The sequence below is a fragment of the Camelus dromedarius genome, chromosome X, assembly GCF_036321535.1.
Source record: "Camelus dromedarius isolate mCamDro1 chromosome X, mCamDro1.pat, whole genome shotgun sequence".
NCBI lineage: Eukaryota > Metazoa > Chordata > Mammalia > Artiodactyla > Camelidae > Camelus > Camelus dromedarius.
This window is the reverse complement of record NC_087472.1, coordinates 5,795,724-5,823,191: the sequence shown is the minus strand read 5'-3', so window position 1 is coordinate 5,823,191 and position 27,468 is coordinate 5,795,724. Positions and strand designations below refer to the sequence as shown.

Here is a 27,468-nt window from a genome sequence, read left to right as displayed (position 1 = left end):
GTTCTTCAGGGGACGTCTCTGGAGGAACCATGTCATTATTGTTATTTAATAACCCTAATGATTAGAGTGGTATTTTTTATAGTGGCTTTCAGCATCTGCTGATAAACGTGCAAGAATTGTTATTTGGTGGTGCTATGAAAAACAACATTGGACTCTAAAGGTGTTTTAAATTTAAATGCTTTCACTGAGTGCTCAATTATCTGCTTGTCTTACTTCCCACTCTTTATGAACAGGGTTAAAGTAACAAGGTTAAAGTAGGTGACCAAACTCTTTGGTGCTACCATCTTTTGTTACTTGTTTATTTCTGTCCCTCCCTGTTCCATGACGGCATAAGTCTTTTAAGCTACAACATCTAACTACCTCCCATGGGAGGGAGCCGGAAAGACACAAACCATGGAACGGGTCAAGACTGTTTAAGCTGATGATTTGCCACAGTCTGAGGTGAGGTTGTCACTTTCAACATTAGAGTGAATGGTCACTGAGCAGGGAACCGCCCAGGCCCCCCTCTCTGCGTCAGGCATTGCGTTTTATTTTATGGCCTACGTGCCCAAACTCATTCTATGGTTACATTTTTCCTGAACAAAATACTTACTGGTTTAAATATAAACTAACCCTTTCCAAGTTCAAATAATTTAGGGATTCCTTGTTTGAATTACTTACATGACTTCTTTCCTTACACTTGTAACTATTTCTTAAAAGCATCCCAGATGGGAGATGAGTTGATGCCTAAGAAAACAAGTGGGTTTCTGTTCTGTCCTCTCTCTCTCTCTCTTTTTTCCCTTCCACTAGGACCTGCTGAGAACCTCATGATGGCTGCCTGTGTGTGTGCACACGTGTGTGAGTGTGCATGCGTGCATCTTGGTTTGTCTCCATTCTGGGGTCTGGGACTGCGGCAGAGCAGCACGGTAATGGTCAGGGTTCCCGACGCGTTCACTGCTGATGGGCTTAACATCTGCATGATACAGCACAGTTCCATACGAACAAGCTACTGCCTTCTTCTTTCGTATTTTGAGGTTTTGTCAACTGCCATGCTCTCAGGCTTCTGAGTTGCTACAAAGGCATCTTCTCACAAAGCCTGCAGTGAGAAAGCTGTGAGACTGTACGCCCGCTGAGCTCAGTTCATATGGCTGGTCAGGCCGGCCATTGGTGGAACTTCTGGCCCCATGTGACATTCTCCACAGGCAGGACTAAACTGGGGAGGGGATGCTTTGACACCATGCAGGTATTCCATTGCTCCTTAAAGTTGCACCCACTAATTTTAGCATCCATGGGTGGGTATTACCTGCAGAAAATATTGCTGTGGCGTTCTAATGAAGATTTTCAATTTCCTTCCTTACTTCTGTCTTTATTAATTGGAATTCTTTTGTTAAGAAGAGTAATCTTTTCTTCCCCTTGATCTGTCCCATTATTTTTATTTATATTGGGAGGAACTCATGGATATTTATTTCATTCAATGACTGTCATCTAATACCATTGTTATTTGTTTTGTTGCTCAGATTGTTCCAGCTTTAGTAATTGCACCCCTTTCATTTCAGACCAAGAAACAGGCTGGAGAGGGGAATCTCCTGCCCAAGATCGCGCTGTGACCCTGGGGCTCGTCCCTTTGAACTCACAGTTCACGCCTCTCCATGATACTGTGCCACTCATAGAAGCACTGTGGAAAATACCAACGTGCATTCTCTCTGCCTGCTATGCTTTTTGTTTATCTTTTTAATAATATAGTCTCTTTACATGTAAGTGTTACTGACTGACAGTGCTGTGTTAGTTTCTGGTGCGCAGCGTGGTGGTTCGGTGATACGCACATATATTCTTTTTTCATATTCTTTTTCAGTATAGGCTCTTACAAGACAGTGAATACAGTTCCCTGTGCTGTACAGTGCGACCTTGTTGTTTATCTGATTTATTTATAGTAGTGTGTATCTGCACATCCCAAACTCCCAATTTATCCCTCTCCTCTTTTCCCTTTGGTAACCATAAGTTTGTCTTCTCTCTCTGTGAGGCTCTTTGTAAATTAGTTCATTTGTGTCATTTTTTTTGATTCCACACACAAGTGATATCATATGATATTTGTCTTTCTCCTTCTGACGTAGTTCCCTTAATATGATCATCTCTAGATCCGTCCATGTTGCTGCAAATGGCATTATTTCATTCTTTTTTTTCTGACTGAGTAGTGTTCATTGTATATTTATACCACATCATCTTTATCCAGTCATCTTTCCATGGACATTTAGGTTGTTTCCATGTCGTGGCTATTGTGAATAGTACAGTCTTGACTGTACTTCACAGTTGGGTACAGGAGGAATTTGGGGGTGTTGGCCTACTGTGTTTAAAAGTCTTTGTCAAATGCACAGGACTTCAGTAGCCTGAGCCACTGTAGAGTGGAATTTAAAATAAGATGGGTTCACCTTGTATCCCTTTTAAGTGGTTACCCCATAATGAGGCAGCGTAGGTATGGTGACCATGCGTCCTGGTTGGCCTGGGATAGTCTCAGTTTGTACCTGTTTTCCTTCTGTAATTGTCAGCCGTGTCTCTTTTCCCCCTGAGAAGTGTGCAGATTTGGATGATCAGTTATCTGACCCAGTTATCCCCGAGTCACTGGCTTTCAATCTTTTGCTCCACATCAGAATCACTTAGAGGGCTTGCTAAACCACGTATGGCCAGCCCCGCAGATTCTCATTAGGTTTTGGGGGGTGCCAGGAATAGGCACTTACAACAAGCTCTCTGAGAAGCCAGGGCTGCCTTTTGTGGATCCCACTTGGAAGATGACTGCCCTAAGCATTGGCAGACAGTCAGATGAATGGTTGGATGAATGGTTGGGCGAATGAATGGATGAAGGGTGTCCGCCACATGACAGGCACTGTGTTGGCCGGTAGGGAGCAGATAGGCAGTCAGGCAGGTGATGAGTGACAAGTCACTGCAGTAAGGACAGTGGTAGGGCGAGTACAGGGTGCCGTGCGAGTGGACACCAGAGGCCCCCGCCATAAAACTGGGGCCTCTGGCTTGGTCTGTGACAGCAAGCTTGTATTAAGGTTCTGGTACCTTGTGAAATCGTTTTCTCCCTAGTCCGTTCTACCAGTGTAATACTAATTCAGTTCATTGGATACCGACCAACCAGGAATCTAGATCAGCATTTTTCTACTCTTGGCTTTTATTTAAATTCAAGAGCTGAGGAGACAGTTGCTACTTCAGGGAGTCTCTCCCTACTCCCGGGGTGGACACAATACATCAATAGTTACATACTTGCTATAGGTCGAACTGGACTAGGCTTCTCAGTTATGTCATGGAACAGGCTGGGTTCGTTCCGTTCTGCTCCCCACCTGCATGTACAGGATGAGAAGTACCACGTCACTGTGCTTGTGAAGGCAGGACAGTTGAAGGGATAGGACACATTTTCAAAGGAATTTTAGCGATAAGAGAACGAAAAATTTTCCACAAACCTTTCACTTAACCAGAAAGTGCACTTAGAAGAACCTAACCCTTAGTTCAGTAAACTTAAGTTTCCTTGGGCCTTTATAGCTTGTAGATAGTGATGGGTGTGTGTGTTTCTCATAAGACCACCAGTAAAAGTGGCCCAGAGGCCGATCACTCTAGCCACGTACATTTGCCAGTAAGAGTCTAACCTGCAAACTCTGTTCTCAACAGGCTTTACATTTGCTTCGGAATCTGTCATTGAACAGAGTTTCTCCTCCTATCACCTGGCTTGTGGACACAGCGATAAGACTTCAAGCTGATGACGCAATTGTTGGGTATCCAGGCTTTTGCCTGGGGTCAGGAATACTGCCCCGCTTTCTCAGGGCTAAGCGTGTGGCGTGGCCTCCATCCATGTCATGTTGAACCAGAATTCCTGACAGATACTCCCTGTACTGTGCCTATTCTTACAGCCAAGATGTAAACAAAAATGGTGGGACTCCTCATCTCCAGAGTTAGGGACATACTGTGTGACTGGTATGTTGATGAACACCATGAAACTTTTCATTTGTAGGTATTATTAATGTTTGTTAATAGAATGTAATTTTTTATCCCTTGGCCTGATGCCATGGGATAGATTTATTCAAAAAAATTTGATGCTTTTCCCATCTAGTAAATTATGTTTATAGAGACGGAGTTAGTGACACAGGCAAGATAGTAGTAATAGCACTGCTAATTATGTCGCTGTGTGTAAAAGTGACATCAGTGGTATCAAGTACCATTAATAGTCCCAAATGGTGTCAGATGCAGCAACCTTTGATTTGAATATAGCTTGTAAATCTTGCTAAGCCTTTTTCTCCCCTACAGATTTCCAAGTGTGCGTTGGCTCTATGGTTTTTACCTAAAGAGAGACAGAACCACTTAGAAGAGCCAGCCTACCCAACTTACAGCAGTGGCTTTGGGGACACAGTTGGCACCTGCTTTCCGAGATGGCCCGGGCAGATGGCCTTTCTCTCTGATTTGCTAAAGACATAAGCTGATCTCGTGCCCTATTCCTTTATATAGCGGAGACGGGAAGGATGGCTGTGTGCGGGCACACATTACCAACTGTGACGATGACAAGCAACTTAGGAGCAATCTTTCTTTTTGCTTTTTCTTGATAGAAGCCAACACTTTACAATGGCATCTCCAGCTTTTTGGGGGCTGCCATATGTGTTCTGCGTTGCTCCCCGTGTAGCAGAGGAATGGACAGGCAGAAAATCATGCAAGAACTGAATTTGAGACCCAGTGTCTATTGTATCATGCTGTGTTCCCACACTGTTGCTTCTCTGACATTTCATCTGTGTTTGACTGCTTCGGTAGTATTCGAAACATAAATGGTTTTCCTTTTTGTCTCTGAGGGAGAGAATCCCTTGGATGAGATCGTTCTAATCAGATCATCGACAAATCCTGAGGATTTGTGCCTTGAAGTTTTCCTTCTCTGCAGGCCAAGAATGTGCAGAGTCCTGGTGGGAGCATTGTTTAGATGTATGACATTGGTTTGTTTGCTGTGGTCACGCGCAAGAAGATATTAAGGCTTTGGCACTGATTGGGCATTGCCAGAGGTGTATTTATTGAGCAGCTATTAAGTGCAAAGTGCTGTGAAAAATAAACCCGTGACTGAGACGCTGACTTTGCCCTCGAGGAATTTACAGTCTCATGGGGAAGGTAACACATGCCCACAAATGCCATAAAAAGTAGGCAGAGTTCAGAGCTGTGAGGGGGGGCTACAGAAAGCCTGCTTGGAATTCGAAGGAAGGGCTGCTCCCTTCCCATGGTAAGGGGTAAAACGTGGCCTTGAGATTGGCTTTGTCCATGAGGTGATGAAAAATGACAGTCTAAGTGGAGGCTATGGGGGGAAAGGCAAAACAAAAATTGTCCAGGGAACTGAGTGCATATTCGTCTGGCTGGTTGCATGACAGGGACTGTAGCAGGAAGCCACGGGCTGGCTGAGAATAAGAGGGACTTGGCTGGATGCGAGGTGGGCAGGAGCAGGAAGTGAGGGGATCACACTGCGTTGTGGCCACACCACCAGCCACTTTGGCTGCTGGGGCAGGGAATGGGACGTCTGTTCTGCAGACACAGGGAGCCACTGCAAGTGAGCAGGGGGTGACATGAGAGCTCTGCTCTAGGACGATTTCATTGGTGTCCTGCGTTGGAAGGATTGGAACCAGGAACTCCAGTTAGGAGTCCAGTTGGAAAAGGGAAGGCAATGGTTTTAGCCACCAGTATACTTCTAAGAACAGGCATTTGGAGTATCCTTGCGGTTTTGGAATGAGCCATTTCTGCTCAGTGGATCTTTTCATTTGAATATAGTAGTTTGAAGATGCTCTTATATGTCACATAGGTCTCGTAGGGTGAGTGATCTGGAATAGGGAACAGTGTGTATGTTTGGGATCCATCCCAATCGAATGGGTCTCCAGCCCCGGTGGGCTGAAGGATCGCCCCTGGGACCCTGGGGAGAATTTTAGATTCTGTATTTCCAGGGTGTGGTCCGGGAATCTGCACACCTGCTGAGGGCCCAGGGTGACTGTGCTGCAGGTGGTCTGGCCCTGGCACTTGGAGAGATACTGTGGCTGCCCGCCGTTGGGGTAGAGAGGCATGTGTCTCTGCCCACCAGTGACCTGCCTGCTCCAGAGGCCGGAGAGACCCGGAGCTGCGGAGGGGACCAGAGCCCCTGCAGCGGGCCGATGCCCGTGGTGGGCCCCTTCTGTACCTTCTCCCATTTCAGCCTCACAGTTTCTCCAAGGAAGGGGTTCTTTTATTCTCGCCTTTCAGGAAGGCCTATGTATGTTTTTCAGGAGTTGAGCCTCCCACATGCTTTTAATAGGGATGTGGGAGGATTAAGCAGTGACCCAAGAAATTGAGTTTCTGTGATTTTTGGTTTGGTCCTCAGGCTTCTCTATTAAGTAGGAAGCTCTCAAGAGAGAAGTGTTGACTTGCCAAGTGTACAGGTTTAATCAAATTCAAACAAGGAAAAAGCCCTTCGTGGGAGACAGATTTTAGCTGGAGGGGATCGCCTTCTCCTTTGTCCTACCCGTTTGGGCAGGTGAATACCCAGACAAGAGTCCCATTTCCTCTTCATCCTCCATCTGTCCCCTCTGCTGCTCTCACCGCCAAGTTCTCATCACTGGACACTTACTCACGGTTCGACAGAGGTCACGTGCTAACTAAGCAGGACGTGGCCATGCTGTGTGGCCAGCGTGACTCAGCCTTCTCCCCACTGCAGGTCGGTGGAGGTTGCCTGGAATACCTCGGCAAGCTCTGTGCTGTCCCCGTGACGTGCTTTTGGACACTCCTGATGGTAGGGTCGAGGTCAGCTCCTGCTCTCACCACCCACGGCCATCAGACTGTGCCCTGTGCCCAGTGGGTTTCACCAGCAGACAATCTGTGGTGGAGATAGTGGAGAAAATGTTTGATTTCCAGTTGCTACTTCCCAGTGATTTGCCACACACAGAGCTCTCATGGTGTGCATTTTGGACCTGTCTGTAACTGCAGTGTTCATCCATGTCTAAAGATGCAGCCGAATAAGACAGTCATTTCCCATTTGCTTTCAAACGTATTCTAGCCTTCCTAAACTTAAGGCTACCAGCAGGGCAACGGAGTGGGAAGGGATAAATTGGGAGTTCGATATTTGCAGATACACACTACTACCTATAAAATAGGTAAACAACAAGTATCTACTGTCTAGCACAGGGAGCTACATTCAATATCTTATAGCAACCTATAATGAAAAAGAATATGAAAAGGAATATGTGTATGTACATGTATGACTGAAACATTATGCTGTACACCAGAAATTGACACAACATTGTAAACGGACTAGACTTCAATTTAAAAAAGTTAAAAAAAATAAAACATGTTCTAGTCTTCTAGTGTCGACATTGCTGAAAGGTGGGGAAACCTTTAATGGAGTGGATTCTGACCAAATAGCTCATGGACTCAAGAGAAGAATAAAGATGTCATCTTTTTTGCATATATGTGCCTCCATATACACTGGCTAGGTAGATCTTTTACCATTTTTTAAACACTTCAAATATAATCTGTCATAAAAAACTGATTTGGACAAAATATTTGGCTATTATGATGGTTTTGGTTTTACTTTATTAAAAAGTAAGGATCATAGAGCTGAAAGGAACTTGTAGCAGTTTTCTGGTCTGTCCTCACACGACAGAGAGTAGCGTTCTAGGCGAATGGAGGTGGAGTTGGCTTCCGAAGGTGTCCTGAGAAATAGTTCTCACAACCTTGAGGGTGAGGCTGTGTCAATTATTTCTGTATTTCCTTCCTTAGCTGGAAATAGCCAAGGCTCAACAAATATTCGTCAAATAAATGAATGAGCCTTTATTGGCAACACACTGAGTTGGCTAGCAAGTGAGTTTCGAGCACATATTTGTGGAATGGATGCCTAGATGAAGGAATGGGCTTTTTCCAGTATAGCTAAGGCGATGTCCTCACCTTGCAGATAAAATCAGTTTTTTCTCAGTCCGTTTGCAGCGTGATTTTCCTTAACTGTTCACCAGCCCCTCTGTATTCGAAAAATCACAGTTCATTTTCCTTTCCTCATGGGCTCATCTCTCCAGGCCTGTGAGAGTCTCTGGGGCTCTCTGATCCCTGAGTACATCGTAATCCTCTGTCTGTTGTGGATCCCAGGCCTGGATATGCCAAAGTGAGCTTTACAGAGGATTAGTGAGCATTTTGTATCTAAACCTGGATGATGACAATCAGACTTCATGAGTGGGTGAATAAACCCGTAAGACAATGGAGGTTTTGTTGGACTTGTGATGAGTTTCTGCAAAATCTGGTTTGACCACTCTTTGCTCTTCTTTCCCCTAGTTGCTGTTTCTAGAACTCAACGTTTGTGATCGTAGCATCAGAAATGGAGGCTACTGCATTTCCCCCTTGGTTATTGAAAATGATATGCTTAATAGTTTAATAAGCATTTTCAAATAACTTCCTCTGAGGACTGGAGAAAGATTTCCACTCTCCCATATAATTTGGTGGTTCCGAAATTGTCCTTTAGTTTGAAAATACTGATTTGCTATTGTTTAGCCCCCAGTGGATTGCTTCTTATCTTCAAGACTGGATTTCTGTTAGAATGAGAGTTGACAGGATTCAGATTTAGCCCAGTGAAGTTTGTCAGGGTTGGTAAAATGTTACAGACTGAGAACAAATGGAATAGTAACCCAGGAAATTTCATGTGGATTTTGTGAAAAGCAGTTATATCGGGAATCAGGACCTTTGGGGTGTACATTTGTCAAAGACAATTATTTAAATGCCCGAGTCACCTTGCAGAGGGAGGAAATTGATTTCCATAGATTTGTTTATACAGGTTAAGTCATAAAGCAGGCCGAAAATGGGAACCAGTCCAAAGTTTCAGCAATAAGAGAATTGCATCAAATTTGGTACATCCATATAGTGGGCAGAAAGTTTTCTTTGGACTTCTTCGCAATTTCCAGTTTTGTTTCACAATGACCACGTGTTGCTTTCACACATACTTTTATACATGACATAATAAGTGAGTTCTGTCAGTCTGTCTAGTGAATGAGTCATTGTACCTGAGGCTGGTCTCGGGAACCCCTGACATAGCCCCATGTGCTCTGGCTCATAGCGCATGAGGGGGAAGGTAGAGTTGACTTGTAGTGTGAAGACCCCAAGTCTATGGCCTTGCCCGATGCGCGCCAGCGCCGAGTGTCTGGCCAGCTGTAACTGGCTGGCCCTTTTGGAGGCAGGGTCTTCCCTGGCCAGACGAAATCGGGAGCCCATGCTCCTGACTGGAGCAGGCTCCTGGCCAGTCCCCCTTCCCCTGGAGTCAGACATGAGGGAACATTGGCCAGATCGCCTTTGCCAGGCAAGCGGAACAGAAGTGGGGCCTCTAATCACGTGTGGTTCTCAGTGTGTTCTGGGCGCTGTTCCTGGCCGGCTTGTGATGCTCGGGGGTCAGATCACTTGGCTGTCTTGTCTTTGAGTGGAGGGACCGAGTTTAATATGACAAAACGAGTCTGGGCTTCATGCACAGATGCTTTTGCATGAATGAAAATGTCAAATCTGGGAGAATGGAAGACTTTATAGTTTTCAAAGTTTCTCTAATATGTATTGTTCAAAGCCTGTTTACCTCTACATATGGAAGTCAGGACACTCCCTTACTTAGGGCCTCTGTAGTGTCGACTAAGTCAGGTAGGGTCCCGGCTCCATTCTGAGTATTTGTTGCTTTGTGGGAGGTGAAGCGAAACAGGAAATGAGAGGGTTCCCCCTGCAAGAGTTTGGTCCCAGAGGTCAGGCAGGGAATTGTACCTAAGACCTGACATCTAGTAGGATTTTAAAAATGTACAGAATGCTTTTCCCCTTTATGTCAGAATGGTCTTTGAGGATGAAAAGAGAAGACTCCTCTGTAGCCTTCTCCCTCTCTCATGTGCATGTGTGTGTACACGTGCGATTCTTAAATTGAAGTGTAACACAGTAAAACGCACAGATCTTAGGTGCTGAGTTCCGTTTTTGACAAATCGCATACACCCTGGTGATGACCATCCCTAACAAGATACAGACCTCCTCTGCCCAATAGCAATCAAACACAAGCCATGTGTGTCATTCACAATGTTTTAGAAGCCACATTAGAAAAAGTAAAAAGAAACGGGTGAAATGAATGTTAATACTATATTTTAACCCTGTGTATTTAAAACACTATTATTTCAACACAAAATTAACATAGAAATTATCATAAGAAATTTTACACTTTTTTGGTAACAAGTCTTTGAAACTTGATATAGAGTTTATACTTGGAACACATCTCAATTAGGATGCTAGCTTTTTGAAAAAAACATTGTAGTAAAATACACATAACATAAAATTTACTGTGACCTTCTCTGAAAGGGGTGGGGCTGAAGCCATAGAGGCTGCTGGTACTGGACGCCCTCCCTGGGTTTCCATTTTCCAGTGACATTGAATTTGGGTCCCTGCGGACAGAGGCAGACAGGTCCCTTCTGCGACATGATCTGAGCTTTAAGCTGTGCTCTCAACCCATTCTTTGTCGTCTGTTCATTTCCTCCCCATCCCCACCCCTCAGTTTCCTTCCACTCATACTCCCGAGTGCTTGCTGAGCACAGGGGACCTACAAAGTACTGGCAAGACAAAAACAGGGACATCGTCGCAGTCCTGGAGCAGCTCACAACGCAGTGGAAGAAGATGCTTTTAAGTAGCATTTCAGAGAAATATGACATAGCCCTTGGATTAGAGGCAGCTTCTGGAAGATGAGGCCTAACCTTTAAAGCATGGTTAGAAGTTGACAAGGCAAAGGGACCAGCAGAAAGAACAGGGATAGAGAAGGACTAGAGCATGAATTAACAGTCAGATTGATGGCCGGCTCCACCAAGTCTAGGCTGTGTCACCTTGGCCAGTCGCCTCACATCTCTAGGCCTCTTTTCCGTCATCCGTTAAAGCAGTGATAATGATACCTACCTACCAGAGATGTCAAAGACTCAGACAAGGAAAGATTATTAAAACCCTGTTGCAATGATTGGCTTATTCATTCACTCATTTGTTCAGCAAAGACTTTAAAACACCTACTACATGCGGGGTGCTGGGCTAGTTGCTAGGGACACCACGGCACGGCCTGTGGCCTCCCACAGCTGGGGATGGGTATCGGGGTTCAGGGAGCAGTAGTCCTTTTCTCACGAGGAGAGGCAGACATGGGAAAGGCCCCGGTGCTGCTGGGAGAGAGTGAGCCGTTTAAGTCAAATTTACAGGTGCCTGGGGGTGGGGGGGGGATAGTAGCGGGGATAAGATTGGAGGGGTAGAATGGGGACCTCCCCACGATCTCACTCCTACTGACAACAGTTTGGAAAGCATCTTCAATGTTGACCAATGTTGGGGGTTATTCAAATATTTAAATAAAACCAGAAGAGACTGTTCGCTTGTGGGGATAATGGAAGACACTTTGGTTTAATTTGCATTTGCCATGTTTTACCGTCCAGATTTCAGACTGTGAGATTAGGGACCATGCCATACCTCAGTCTTTCACCCTATTCCTGTACTAAGTCCTTTTGCAGTGCTGCTCAGACTTCGGTTTTTGTTGGCTTCACTGAATGCACAGCCTCCTGAACCAGGCCTGGCGTGTGATGTTCGCTCCATAGCTGCGTGTCGAGTGCCTGCTGAAGTCCCCAACGGGGGGGAGACGAGTGCAGAGAAGAGCCACCAAACAGAAAGATGACAGCAGCCAGTGACCGTAGGTGTCCCATCCCAGTCAGTCCTCCCATACAAAACTAAAATCACAAAAAAAAACCCCACAAAATCTTTCTGCATATGTAAGAGCCTGCATTTTCAGCCCTGGAATATTCGTTCAGTTTTTATGCATCAAATTATGCACATACCAATAACCTTCTAATTTATGGATGCTTGCTATTAGGTTTTGTTTAGATGAGTTCCTTCTAAAAGGAACCAGCTTCTGTTCTGAAGAAATGAATAAACCATACAAGGTGAACTTTCCTACAATGGATTTTTCTATGCGGGGTTTTCAGGGCATAATTTAGACATAGCTGTGGTGGTTTATGAGCATAGAAAGTGTAGGGGCCACATGGACATACGTGTGAATGAGTGGAAGCCAGGAGGCAGAGGGAGAGACCCAGGGGTGGGGATTTCAGCTCAGTTTCACATCTCTACCCTAAGGCATTAGATGCTGCTAATTCTTCAAAAGCCAAAGATTTGTTTTACAGAAGAAATTCTGATTTGATTAAGATATTGCTTCCAGACCTAATGTTCCTTTAGCAAATCATGCCTACATCCATGATTGGAAATAAACTGCATGTTATCTAAGCATAAAAAAGCCGCATGATTTGGGACTATTCTCCAGAAGTAACATTTAGTGTAATTACAGTACATTTAGATTAATTATAGCACTGGTTCCGGGCGCCACCATACTTAAGGTTGTATCAGCATTTTCGTTATTAACCCTGTGTGGAGGAAGTTTATCCTCTGCCTGCAGAGTGCTTCCTCTAGAAAATATTTGCATTCTCTGTCTTGCTCGATCGAAACTGAATGGCCTTCCCACTTTTTGGGTAACTTTAAAAAGATACGATTTCAGAGGGCTTATTCTTGTTAAGATCATTGTTTCTGTGTAGACGCTCAACATAGGCAGTGAATAATTTTCAAAGTGTGGGAACGGTCAGAGTGTTTAATTAGGAAATAGACTTGCTACAAATGGCCGTGCCTCCCTTTCATAGGCTTTCTAATGTTGACCAGAAAGTAGAAAGTGGCTAATACTGAATGGCCGTGTCAAGAGTGGCGGGTGGTACCCAACCAACCTGAGTTTGGCTCCATCCAAAGTGGCATCCTCAAGGAGGCACTGCCTGATTTCCAACAGGGCTGCCTAACCAAGGCAGATTTCGTAAGAGTTGGTGATTCCGTCTTTGTGAGTGGCTTTTGGAATCCGTGCCTTGTTCTTCTGGAATATCATTAGAGACCTCAGATTTTCATCTCTGCATAGCAATGGTGGTTTTTGTTTGTTTGTTTGTTTGTTTTGTTTTGTTTTTTGTTTTATTTTTGGTTTTTGGTTCCTGAAACAACCAAAATAATTTGGAGCCAGATTGGGCGAGGAAGAAGGTTGATAAGGTTGAATGCACATTTTACTGAAGAATGAATGAGCTGTGGCTGGAAAATAATGAGCCTCATTTTCATGCCTGGTTCATAACTATAGCTGAAGGTAATTCCCTCAGACGAATTCCAAAGTCGGTTGAGCAATGTCTGTCTCCTTGAAAACGGGACAGCTTCCTCATGGCGCTGCTTCGAAGGTGCCGGCATTCATTTGAATGTCAAATGTCTGCTAGTTTGGTCTCTGAAGAGTCCTTATTTTGAGGTTCTACTCCATTTCAATCAGAGGATATTTCTTTTTTTTTTTTTAACATTTTTTATTGATTTATAATCATTTTACAATGTTGTGAGAGGATATTTCTTACAAATTCTAGGTAATTGACTGTAATGACACTAAAAATTGTTCTGACCTGTTGTTCATGTTAAAAACAGTTCCTCAAATATATCTTTGTATTTAAATGAATGTAAATATTCTCAAAAATATTTGTTCATAATAATAGCTAGCATTTTAGTGAGTATTTGCCATGGTCAGGCAGTGTTTTCTACGCTTTAACTCATTCACCCATAATTTTTTGAGAACCTTAGGCACCCATCTTTTGCAATAGTGCCGGTTACATCCACAGAGAGATTCAGTAACTTGCTCAAGGGACAGGGCTTGTAAAGGGCCACGCTGGGATTTGAACTCAGGGTGATCTGAGATTTCACCCCATCCGAGGCTTCACTGCATTTGACAAAGACGTGGGTCGTGGGTAGAGTCACAGATGACTGGTTCCGAGCATCCTAGCCATTCTTTTGGAGGAGGAAGGCGAAAATCAGGACTGTTCAGGCAAGTTTTATAGAGCAAGTTGGATTAAACAAACAGAAGAATCAGGGCAAGAGCAGTGAAATTGTCAAGCCCTCACTCGGTTTGATTTTTCTTTTCCCTTTCTATTTTGCCTGGCTTGGTTCTATTTTACTTTCTCCTGGTAGAGTCGTGCAGGTGGGTAGCTCTTATCAGGAACAAATGATGCTGTAAATCCAGCCTGAAATCAATGAGGTTATGAGCTCTAAGAGTGAGAGGCAGTTTTGTAGACCTAAGTGTTTTCCCTGCTCACCATGCTGTATCTTTGAGGCCAGAAGCCAGAGGCTCATTTACAGACCTATATAGAGCGACACTGTCACCAAGGTGGGCAAGGTGGTCCCCAGGCCCACCCTCCCCTTTCAAACAAGAGGAATATTTAGAAGAAATAATAGAGAGTACACATGCTCTCTTGTCTGTCTCCAGATATATAAGAAGAGAAACGGAAAAGGATGTGGCACACAAAACCACCTCTTGGTAATAACACTGTAATGTAAAAATTATAGCTTGGAATCTTTGGGAGGAATGGCTCCCCACCCCCAACCCCCGGAGAGACTGGCACCAGCCCTTTAGCTTTACTCAGTTAAAGGGAGCGTATTTCCCCGGGCCAGATGCACTCATTTAGTCAAAGGGAGGAAACTAGCCACGGATGCCATTCCACTTTCTGTTGAGCGAGGATGACCATTTTCTGAGGTCCTGACTTCGCTTAGGGGAAAGCCATGAACAGACACCAGGAATCGCAGGTGCTGGGAGGCCGGAGGGCTGGCCTTCCAATGCCGCGTGCTCAGTTCTTGGTGGCTTCTATACGCCAGACAATGGAAGGAACATGGGAGTGGCCAGTGAGGTTTCCACTCCCAGAAGACTGGTTTGACTGCCTTTTTTAGGCGATGCTGGGGAAGTGAGTGTGGCAGTTCGCATTGGTCTGTTCCTAGTCAACTGCGTGGAAAAGTGGACTGTCTACTCCCCATCACACCGAATGCCGGGCTTAGGGAAAGGCTATCGCGAGGGGAAGGCAGGTGAAACACCCCAGCCCAGCATTTCAGGTGGCGCCCCCAAATCTGTAATTGAGATAAACAATATTTTAATGGGGGTCTCTGTAAACAAATCAAAATTAATGTGAAAAATCTATGATTAAAAAAAGATCTAATTACTGTTTTTTTCTTTAATTTTAAAATTTATTTTAGGGGTAATTAGGTTTATTTACTTACTTATTTTTAATGGGGGTACTGGGGATTGAAGCCAGGACCTTGTGCGTGCTAAGCGGGCACTGTGCCACCGAGCTGTGCCCTCCCCAACAAAAGATCTAATTTTTAAAGGAAGACAGGATCAGTAGCAGTACTGCCCTGAGGGATGTTGGAGCCTGAGGCAAAAGGAAGAAAATATTACATGAATTTTGATTTTTTTCAAAAAAAATATTGCCTTCAAATGCCAGTTCGCTTGATGACTGGGTTTCTTGGGCACCTTCTGGTCACCCTGAAAGCCCAGCTCTAATGCCCTCTCTCTGGAGTTTTCCCCGATTTCTGTCTCCCCACTTCCATGGGCGTCCTAGTCCCGGTGTATTTTACCTCTGGGTTTCCGCAGTGCTTTCTGCAGCTCCCCCGGCAGCGCTTCCCATGGTTGACTGCAGTGATTTGTCTGCAGTGTCTGCCTCTTCCAGAAAACGATGGCTTCCTTGAGGATAAAGACCATGTCATCTTTGTATCCACTACGACAGCCAGACATTCAGTAGGTGCTCAAAAAGTATTTGCTGGTTGTTAAAAATAACCGAGTGAATGAAGGAGTTCAGTAAATAAGTGAAAATAACCTTTGTGTCTTTTAGAACTTAATCTGCGGGTTGACACCTTCCACAATTGGCCCTGCCTACATCCTCGTGTCAGTTGGGACCCTGGGTTTGGGACACGCAGTCCCACAGGGAGGACTGGTTCTAGAGACTCTCGGTCCTGAGCATCAGCAGGGAGTCAGGTTTGCCAAGTGGGTGATGAAGTCCCTTGACTGAACCATGCTGCCTTCCCTGTCCCAAGCCCTATGGCAGCCGAGGCTACAGACAGGCCAGCTCAACCATTCAAGAAAAAGGAACGTCAAACAGATATACTCACATGGCAGGTGATTTCACTGATATTCCCAAGAATAGTAGAACCACTCTCCTCCCTCCCTCCTCCTTTCCTCTTTCCCTCCTTTCCTTCTCTTCCCCACTTCTTGCAAAGGGCCTGCTGTTTGTAGGGCCCCAAGCTAGGGGCTAAGGGCCTGGTAGGGAACTTGGTGCAGTTTTCACGGAGCTTACATTCTAGTCGGAGGGGGCAGATGTGAAAAAGGCAACGGACAGTCTCATTTTCGATCGCAGTCAGTGATTTGAAGGCAGTACCATCAGATGATGTGATGTGGTTCCAGAAATGGAAGAGGCCGACGTTAGCTTTAGCGGTCAGAAAAGGCCCTGTTCGAGCTGAGACCTGAATGATGAGTGCAGGCTGCTGAAGTGAGGATCTGGGGGAAGCTGTTCAAGGAGATCACAGCGGAATCCAAAAGGCCCTGAGGCAGGGACATGCTTGGCTTGTCCAAGGAACAAAATGAGCTTGTTAGATAAGGAGGGTAACCTTCTGGACACTGAGGTCATGGAGGCGGGCAAGGACCAGGTCAGTGGGTACTTCAAAGGCTGAGATGAGCAAACTGAATTGTATTCCACCTGCAGTGGAAGCCATTGGAGGAGTGGAAGTGGGGAAAATCATGATCTGACTTCCAGGTTACAAGGGCACCTTTGGAGAATACACTATAGGGAGGTGAAGAAGGAGGCGACGGAGGCCAGCTGTTGAGCCTATTGCAGTAGGGCAGGCGAGTGATGATGGTGGTGCGCACGGGTGGAGAGGCGCGGATGGATGCAGGAGATACGTTGGAGGTGGAGTCAGTAGGAGTTGCCCAGGGATCCAGTGTGTGTGGGGGGGGTGGGGGATGGGGGGGAAGGGGGATGAGGGAAAGGGAGGACTTGGGCATGCCCTCTCCATTTTTGTCTTGAGTGACCAGGCAGATAGTAGCACCATTTATTATGCTATATGTCTAGATAACTAGAGTCCATCGAAATGGTTTTTCTAAAACAAAAAACTAGTCTTTGCCAAAGAATGATCAAAGTTTTATCTTTCATGAGACAAGAACAAAATAAAACTGTTCCCAGCATGTCAATGGGAACCTTTTACTCCCCATTCCATACACCCGTTGGTAAGCTTTCAAGTGTCTTGGGACTGAATTTCAGCCTGGGCTATCTCCCCAACGAAACTGTGAACTACTTGAGGGTAGACATGGCGCTCTGTCGTACTCCTTCTGGTGCGTCTAGTGTCAGAGTCAGTGTCTGGCACATCACAGCTGCTTGGTAAATGCTTGTTGAAAAGGAAGGAAGGAAAGACAGCTGATCCTCTTTAGAACTTGCCTGTCTTTTATTTCCAAAAGTTAACATGAAAATGAAGGGGATACAAACAGAGGAAATAAAATAAAGGAATCTCTGCAGAGTTGGATGGAAACCTCAGTACATCCAGAAGGGAAAAATACAATAGAACAAAACAACAAACGTGCTGTGAATAATATTCTCCTCACTGTGGGCAGATTTAATAAATGTATAGGGGCACTTACCTGTCTGGCAATATCATAGTGTTTAGGACTAACTTTCAACTCTATTTGATCATTTGAATTCAATCCCAGATACATTTTAAATATAAATTTTGTTCATGTCTAAGACACTTGGGATGACAGATATACTCTCATTAGACTATATTCAATAACTAATAAAGAAATTATTAAGACAGTGAAGTCCAAAATGCCTATGTAATTTTAGAGGAGCTGCCTCATTCATTTGATGCAATAGGGGTAATGAACTGTCTGGAAGTAAGGTATTTACCTCCAAAGCATTTGGTAATTCCTTCTTGATGAGAGAAAAAAAGCATCAACATTACTCAGTGTGCTGTTTTCGAGGCATCTTAATGTGGCCTCATCTCCCTTTCTCACCGCATCTTCTGCTTTGCCATTTTACACCATTTCACATGTTTAATTACTTACTCTTCGTTCTTTCCTTCCTCATCTGTGCCTTTACTTATGCTTTTCCAATGATCAGGAACAGATCTTCCTCACCTTCTCCATCACTGGTAACTTAATTATCCTTCAGTGTTCAGCTCGAGTGCAGCCTCCTCCAAGCAGCCTTCCTGGATTTCTCCAGGCTGAATTTATACTTTCCTCTGGTTTATGTTATGTTTGAAATTATGCTAATGACTGACCAGTTATTCTCAACCCAGAAAACTGGCAACGTTTGATTTAGTGACTGCAGCCTAAGATTTTGCCATGGTATATACTTAAATACTTCTCTGCTTAAAGAAGCATTATGTAATTCATCTTATATATGATAAAAACACATTCTGTCCCCTGTACTTTATTTTCTTAGGTTGTTAAAAAACTGACTCTTTCAAACACTTTACTCAATATTCCCCTAAAGGCATCAGCAGGAAAAATTTATGAATATTTTTATTAGGGATGATTTAGTTTTTATTCCTAGGAAACAGCTAGAAAAATTTCAAGGTCATTAGCCATATTTTTAAATACATAGTTGTTTGAATACGTTAGTTTTAGTTTTTAGGTTCTCTGCTATCTTTAGCTTTTTCCATTTTAATTTAATAATGATAAAAATAAATCTCGTATTTATTAGTTGTTTTCATTCTCAGATGTTTAACAAACATTAGGGGTGCAAATATAATGTAGTTATCCATATGCTTGCAAGTAGGTTTATGGCCCAGTGAGCATTTGATTACAGTTATTTCTGTTTCATTGATATTGCTTAAGAGTCGACAGAAGAATCGGGTCCAAAGGTATTGGAAAAGGATAATTAGAAACCCTTGTCAACCCAGTCAACATGTCTTTGAGGAGAGCATGTTAACACAGAACCTCCATATTTTTAAACTCTAAAATATATTTTTATTTCTATTCTCCCTTCTTCCAACAACTGTTTGTTGCATAACAACTATGTGTTGGGCTCAGAGCTTAATCCTGGGGATAGAAAGATCAACGAGGCTGTCAGAAGTACGTGTGTATATGTACATGTATATATATGTGTGTGTGTGTGTATATATATATATATATATATATATATATATATATATATATGTCAATATGGTGGAGTTTCTATATCAGTAAGGTAGGCTGTATGTATATAGTGTCAGCCTTAAAAATAAAATAGCCATTTATTTTACCAGCCAAATCAATTTATTCAGAAATCACAGAGGAACTGCAATTTGGGACAAGAAAACTACAGCAAGCCATAAGTGAGTCCAGGAAATAAAGAAAGGAACCTTCATTTATAAAGGAAAGGGGGAAATTGCGAGGGGCTGTTTTGAACAAAGTTCACTGGAGAAGAGAAGAAATTCAGGACGGGGGCAGCTTCTCATTGGCTGAGTTTGGCAGTTTCTCGTTGGCTGGGCTGTTGCTGGGCAAAGAGAAAAATCTGTCTTCCTCTCGCTGGGGTGTGTAAAAGAAGCTTCTTCCAGTTGGGGAATACAAGGTACACTTCTGCTGGGGTCTGCAAGTGGCAAGGAGTGGTAGTGCGCGAGAGCTCCCCCTACAGGGCGTCCAGACTCCATGTTAAATGAGGTTTCCTTTATTTATTTTTACATTCCCCTCTTTTGGGATCAAGATCTTTCCTTTAAAGCACTACTGATCAAGAGTCAGGTTTTGGTGGCTTTGTCCCTTGGTGCCAAAAAGGACCTTTCCTGGTCGTCATGTCCCATGTCTGAGGGAAAGTACACATATTGGAAACCATTGAGGCCACATTCGGGTAACAAGAAAGGGGAGGAAGGAGAACTCAAGCACCTCTGATCTAAAGTGTATGTCTTATCAAAGCACTGGAGGTCACCTTGAAGCACTGAGATAACATCAGTCTATTTGGTGCGTCAGTTCTGCAGAGATTTGACAGGCAACAGGTATAAAGTTAAAAAATAATTATACAAAGCAGAATGAAAGTTAACATGACAAATCCAAGTTGTATGATTGTTCTAAACCATTTGCCTAGACCTGAAGGTAGCCAACTGAACAAATCAAAGGACCATGGAGAGTTAGGTGGAATTTTTTGTAACCAGTGTGCTGGTTCCCTGATCTTGTGTAGTTGAATATGCACGTTCCTAGAAGCGTTTATCCATGAGTAACAGGCGGTATTTGCTGTCACACAAACACCTCCTTGTTCAGCAAGTGGATAATCCAGGGCTGGTACAACTGTCCAAAACCGCTTTGGCCAGTGAATCAGGTGATTATTTTGGGGATGCTACTGCCTTGGCTGTGGAGTTGGCTAGCGAACATAATGTTAGGGAGCGATTTCTGGCCATGCATTCATTGGCATTTACTCTGACCCACAGGAGAAGGGCTCTCCCTATGGAGGCAAACTTGGAGTCATGTATGCCTCATGGAAGATTCCATTTAAGGTGGCCATGGAGGTTTAATAGAGAGAACCAATGGTAGGTTTCTGATATGTTACGAATGTTGACAGGGACAGTTAAATGTGCCAGTAAGCACTGATCTCCAGTTTACCAGCTATCTAAACATTCATATGGCCAAGAGAAATGCCAACCACCACGGACAAAAATAAAACCAGGTGTCACACAGAAGACTCTAGCTAAGGTGTGATTATTGATACCTTTATTAGCTGGAATTTCCTGACTGACCTTTTCAAGCCAGGGTTCAGAGGAATTGGGATGACATTCTGTAAGGTACCATCCCAACCTAAAGAGGTCTTTTCTAAAAGCCTTGAAAAGAGGAGTTAGCGTCTTTGAATTTCCCTTGGGTGCAAGGGAACAGGTCATATTTAAATAAGAAAAAGAGTGCCAAGGTGGAGGTGTTCAGCTGAACTAGTTTGGTTATGGTTGGAGAATATTTGAAACAAGGTATGGGAACACGTGGCCAGAACAGCCTAACCAGATAGGTAATATCCGTCAGCTTCTGCGTACAACTGACAGTAGGATCTGGGACTAATGAGAAATTGATTATGGGTAAAACCAAAGGATCTCCAGGAAACCGTAAGTAAAACAAAAAGACAACCTACGGAAGGGGAGAAAATTTTTGCAAATGAAACTGACAAAGGCTTGATCTCCAGAATATATAAGCAGCTCATACGACTCAATAAGAAACAAACAACCCAATCCCAAAATGGGCAGAAGACCTAAACAAGCAATTCTCCAAGGAAGAAATACAAATGATCAATAGGCACATGAAAAAATGCTCAATATCACTAATTATCAGAGAAATGCAAATCAAAACTACAATGAGGTATCACCTCACACCAGTCAGAATGGCCATCATTCAAAAGTCCACAAATGACAAATGCTGGAGAGGCTGTGGAGAAAAGGGAACCCTCCTACACTGCTGGTGGGAATGCAGTTTGGTGCAGCCACTGTGGAAAACAGTGTGGAGATTCCTCAAAAGACTAGCAATAGACTTACCAGATGACCCAGGAATCCCACTCCTGGGCATATATCCAGAAGGAACCCTACTTCAGGATGACAACTGCACCCCAATGTTCAAAGCAGCACTATTTACAATAGCCAAGACATGGAAGCAGCCTAGATGTCCATCAACAGGTGACTGGATAAAGAAGAGGTGGTATATTTATATGATGGAATACTATTCAGCCACAAAAACCAACAACATAACGCCATTTGCAGCAACATGGATGCTCCTGGAGAATGTCATTCTAAGTAAAGTAAGCCAGAAAGAGAAAGAAAAATACCATTTGAGATCGCTCATATGTAGAATCTAAAAAAAAGAAAACCAAAACAAAACATAAATACAAAACAGAAACAGACTCATAGACATAGAATACAAACTTGTGGTTGCCAAGGGGGCGGAGGGTGGGAAGGGATAGACGGGATTTCAAAATGTAGAATAGATAACAAGATTATACTGTAGAGCACAGGGAAATATACACAAGATCTTATGGTAGCTCACAGTGAAAAAGAATGTGACAGTGAACATATATATGTTCATGTATAACTGAAAAATTGTGCTCTACACTGGAGTTTGACACAACATTGTAAAATGACTATAACTCAATAAAAAATGTTAAAAGAAAAAGAAAAAAAAAACAAAGGATCTCCAACATCATGAACAGATTGGAGTTTCTGGTGACAGATGCAATAGTCAGAACGACTTCCTCTTTTCTCAGTAGATTGGGAAATGTGGATAAAATATTGCCTTTCCAATAAAGAGATGGAGGGAATAAGGTAAGAAGGAACAGTGAGAAAAAGGTTATACAGGCTTGGTCTGGTCACATTGGGAAAGCTGTCTCCTGCAGATGTCATCTACTTCAATTCCTGAAAATGTTTATTTTCAGGCCACCAGATGGTATGCAAGTCCAGTCCGGGTTTAGATGTGACACATAAATCCAAAAGTCTATTCCTTGGAGTTAGGCAGCACACAGGTTGCTTAACAGCACCTTATAGGGGCCTTTCCAATGAGGTTGAAGAGAGTCTTACTGGAGATGTCTTGTCCAATAGACAAAATTTCCAGGTTAAAAGGAGTGATGCTTAAAGTCTTCGTCTCCTGAGAAGATGGGAGATGCTGTGAAAAGATTGCTCTACTAAAGCACGGTTATTTTCAACAGAAGCAATTAAGCCTTTACAATACTTAAGTGTAATTTCCTTTTATCAGCTGTGGATCAAAAGAAGCAGGAGCTGGGTGCATTGGGCATTCTGTGATTATCTCAAAGGGTGAGAGGGTTTATGGTTTCCAAAAGGGTTTAGACATGAGTTTCAGAAGGACTTAATGGCAGTGCCTTCGGCCAGGGTACTTGAAGGTTTCTACAAATTTTGCAAATTGAGTCTTAACGATGCCATTAGTGCATTTGACCAGCCTTGAGGATTGAGGGTGGGAAGCATCGTGAAAATGCACTAGGAGTGGCCAAACAACACTTGCTGTAATGTTTGCAGGAAAATGGGTTCCCCCGTTGCCATGGAGCTTAAGAGGGGTTCCCCAGGTAAGGGTAATCTTTTCTGAAAGAATTTTAGCCACAGAAGAGGCAGTAGCTTGTCTACGTGGAAAGGCTAAGACCCAGTGGGAAAACATACAAACCATGACTACAACATATTTATATCCATGTGATGGGGGAAACTGAATAAAATCCATTTGCCAAACCTCCAATGGTCCATTGGTCCACTGCGCAGTTTTAAGTATTCAGGAGCACTGTGGACAGGTTCTCCTGAATTATATTTTGGGCAGGTGGGGTAGGCAAAGCATGCATTTTTTGTGGCTTTATCGATATTTCTCCACCAGTATTGATTCATAAACATTACATTTTATCCACAGACCCATGGTTTCATGCATATACAGTAGTCAGAAATGGCAATTTTAGAGTCTCTGACAACACTGGATTGTTATTTGGCCCAAACTAGAGTTCTCTCTTTTTATCAGAGCAACAGTTACTAGATTTCCAATCTTGTTTTTCCTTTTCTGGAGCCAATTCTTGGGTTTCTCTGGCCATTTTCTCTAAGTTATCATTTGGGGAAACATCCCTTTGGACCATGACAGAGGTTTGGGTTTTGGTTCTTTTAAGAGCAGTGTTCTTGGCAGAAATGTCTGTGGTGTGGTTTCCTTTAGCTTCCAGGGAGTCCAGTTTGGAATGCCCAGGGACCCTAATAACAGCTCACATGCCTGGCAGGATCACGGCATCTAATAAATCCTAGGCAGAAGAACCATTTAAAACTTTACGCACTGGAAGTAGGGCAGCCTCGCTGTTCCCATAGCATCTGAGTCATGAGCCACTCGAAAGGCGTATGCACTGTCTGTATAGACATTTGCAGTTTTGCCCTTTGCTAAAGTGCAAGCCTGACTAAGATCGTGTAATTCAGCCTGTTGGGTCGAGGTTGCCAAAGGCAAAGGCGCCACCTTGATGACTTCAAAAGGACTTACAACTGCATATCCAGCATTTACCGTTTTCATTCTTTACGAACAGTCAGTAAGCCATGAAAACTCAGCATCGGTTAGGGGAGTTTCCTATAAATCATCACGAGGGGTCAAGAGGTGATCTGTCAGAGCGCCACGAGGAGTACAGTGTGCGGAGAAGGGAAGAAGGTGGCAAGGCTAATTAAGGTCATTACAGTGAGAAGGAGTTATATGAGGACTGGTTACCCTGAGGACTTCATAGGAAGACAAGTGGTTGAAGGGTGTTGAGTTGGTGAGAATTCAGGAGAACTCCACTGCTTGGGTATAAAAATGGTCAGAGGGGATCCCATGACTATCTCTTTTGTGGCCTTAACTAAAAGGACAGTGGCGGGAATGGCTCTGAAGCAAGGTGGATGTCCTTATGCCATAGGGCCTAGCTGCTGACTCTAGTACCTTATGGGGCGATGGTGGTCCTCATGTTTTTGGGTGACTACTCCGAGAGCACTTACCTCCTTCTCCTACATAAAAAGGGAAAAGGGAAGTGGATAATTAGGGTGCTCAAGGGCAGGGGGATTTTTCAAGCTTTTCTTTAAGGTATTAAAAGCTGGATCATCTGGCTCTTCCCAAGTAATAAGGGTCAGGTTTCATGTTCTTTAGTAAGGCATGTAAAGACTGGGCCATGAGAGAATAGTTCAGAATCCCTTTCTGGCAATCACCAGTGAGCCAAGGACAACCTCACAGTTGGCATTTGGTTTGGAGTTTGGGAAGTTCACGATGCCGTGAAGACGATCTGGATCGAGGTGCAGCCCTTTTCCCATGATCAGGTGCCTGGAATAATGAAGCTGCGTTTGAGCAAATTGCAGTTGCTCCTTAGAAACTTTATGTCCCTTTGAGACTAAAAGCTTCAATAGGTGGATGCTGTCTTCCTGAATAAAGACCTGGGAAGGGGAGCAGAGAAGAATGTCATCTATGTATTTTAATAAAGTAGAGCCTCCAGAACATTTTATATCATCTAAATCAGCTCTTAAGTTTTGTGAGAAGTAAGAAGGACTTCGGTAAAACCCTGGGTCGTTACTGTCCCGGTATATTGTTGCCCTTCCCAAATAAAGGCAAAGAGATACTGATTAGCATTCTCTACAGGGATGCTAAAGAAGGTGCTACATAATTTACTCACAGTGAAAACTTTGGTTTTGATGGGCACAAGGCTAAAAAAGCATGGGGATTAGGAACAACAGGGTGACAAGGTATGACAATTTTGTTTATGGCTTGGAGGTCTTGGGCAAATCTCCATCCGTGGTCATTGGGTTTCTTTTGAGGTAAAATAGGGATGGTACAGGGACTAGTACACGTCTTATAATCATCTTGCTGGCTTAATACCCTGGATGGCCTTTTTATAGGGTATTGGTTAATTCTGAGGAGGTGCTTTGAGGGATCTGTTTGGATCTTAATAGGAGCTATACTCTGGAATCTGCCAATATCAGTTGAGGATTTTGCCCTGAAGAAGAGTGGCAGCTGATCTAACAGGGACAAATGGTTAAGTTTCCTTAGAATCAGCTCCAGTGCCATCAGAGATGGAGCAAGAAAAAAAAAAAAACATGTTGAAGGGTCATTTGATTCACTCCGTAGTTGGCTATTTTGGTTGCTGCTATCAAATTCTAGAATTGTTTTCCTTTTTTTGGGAGAAAGAAATTTCAGCATGGTCTTTTTCTATGAAATGTCAGCCCCGTAAATGAGTAGGGGTGGAGGAAATAAGGAGAAAAGGTTGGGTATCTCTTAGAGGGCCTAAACAAAAGGAGATGGGCTTAGAAACAGGAACCTGTTGAAGTTTACTTGAGATCCCCCCCAATTTGAACCCCCTTAGTACTCTGAGGCAGGGGCTGTTTAATACCAGTGGCACTGAGCACTGAGAGTGTAGTTCTGTGTCAGTAAGGTCATAGACGGATTCATTCCCGATCTGGAGAGTGTTTCTTCAAGCCAATGAAAAGGGAGGATTTGGAAGAGCCCCCGTAGTTCCTCAGAGCCTCATAACTGGGGGTTAGGAGGGCATTGGAAAGGCTAGTTAGAGGGCTGAAGGTGCCTGGAGTGCTTAAATTTGTGACAGTCTTTTTTCCAATGTCCTGGCTTTTTGCAGTAATGGCAGAAGCCAGGAGGCTTTTGTTTTTGTTTAGGGGCCTCCTTTTTTTTTTTTTTTTTTTTTTTTAGTTTAAAATTGAGGATTTCAGTGGTCTTTTAGTTGAATCATCCAGGGTGCAGGCGAGCTGGTTTGCTAAATTAACTAGATCTGGTGTGGATGTAGGTTCCCATTCCATCCCTTTTAACTAGAAGAGAAAGATCCTGGTTTAGCCTGTTTGTGAACATAGAGGTAAAGGCTACCTGAGTGGATTCAGGTAGGGAGACCAGAATTTTCCTTAAAAACAATTTGGAGTTGACTGTAATAGTTGTGCACAGGTTCATTTGGGTTTTTGAGGGCAAGTCTGAATCTTACTCCAATCAACAGGTTTTGCGAAAGCCCTAGAGGTTGCCAAATGGAGTCACCTGGCGATTCCCTGAGCCTGACCACATAATTAAAGCAGCAGGCTGCGGTGGTCTCCTGGTTGTATTCCTGCGGACGCTTCATGATTTTCCCAGTAGGCAGTCTTCGTCCAGTGTTGGGCTTGACTTTTACTGACAAGCATGTAAACCAGCTGACATAAGTCAGAGAAACCAGCTTACGTTTGAGTGTCCATCTTAAATTCCTCAACAAACTCGTGGGGAACTTCTGTTACTTTGGGAAACTCTGACTATAGCTTGTAGTTCAGCTTTAGCCCAGGGAACATAAGAAATGAGGAGTTTACCATTTGGCTCCTCAGAGGGCCTGGTTTAAAGGGGCAGGTTTTAATAGGTTCAGGGGAGGAGAAAGTGGGGGAGAAGTTCAGAGAAAAAGGGAAGTTCAGCGAGAGGATTAGAATGAGGAGGTCGGGACAGCACGGAAGAGAAGAGGGGCCGGGCCTTGGCACAAGATGGCTGCTGTCCACCTGGAGACATAGAGGATGGGGGAGGGGAAAAAGAGGCCTCAGAAGCTTTCTGTTTTTTCCCCCAGTTGTTTATTTGCCTCAGTTAATTTAGAAATGATATTTTGTAAAGAGGTGATTTTAGAGTCTTGAATGCATTTGGAAGCCTCCAGGTAGCAATTAAAATAGGCATCCCATTCAATCTGTTTAATTTTAAAGCCATGGTCTTCTAATTTAGTTCTCAGAAAAACAAGTTTGGGGAGGTCAAAAGTTTTCCATAATGGCCATTGAAGTTCTAAATCATTTTTTGGTTAAGTTGGTCAATTTAAAATATGCATAAGGAGGAAGCATAATTTTTAAACGTAAAAACAAAGTCAGGGTCCCAGAAGGGGGTACTCCTGAGAGAATTTAGCAGAGTTGGATTCCATTGCTGAAAATTCAGAAGTTTAGAAAGTAGTACTCACTAGAAAGGGTGATGCCGTCATAAAAACAGATGCCAAATGAAGTCAGAGTGCTTGACCAAAGAGAGGAGCTTGGATCCCAGAGAAGACTTAACTGAACTTAAAGGAAACAGATAACTCACAGAAGGGGAGTGTGCAAGCAGCTCAAGCGAGCACCTCGCACAGTTCTGGGAGTCATAAGTTCCTCGGGGGCTTGTTGCCTTCGGATCCAATTTCTGACACCATGTATTGCCAACCTTAAAAATAAAGTGGCCAGTTGTTT

General features: G+C 43.7%; 1 protein-coding gene across 3 annotated transcripts in view; it reads left to right on the top strand.

The window, feature by feature from the left end:
- Positions 1 to 27,468, top strand: part of AFF2 (ALF transcription elongation factor 2) — a 465,346-nt gene that overhangs the window by 44,103 nt on the left and 393,775 nt on the right. Inside the window, exon 1 of one of the 3 annotated variants that reach the window (XM_064482807.1) lies at positions 5,948 to 6,751. The exons of the other annotated variants lie outside the window; for them this stretch is intronic. The gene's annotated coding sequence lies outside the window, so the exon portion shown is untranslated. Of the gene's footprint in view, positions 1 to 5,947; positions 6,752 to 27,468 lie in introns of those variants that run through there. 3 annotated transcript variants of the gene reach the window in all.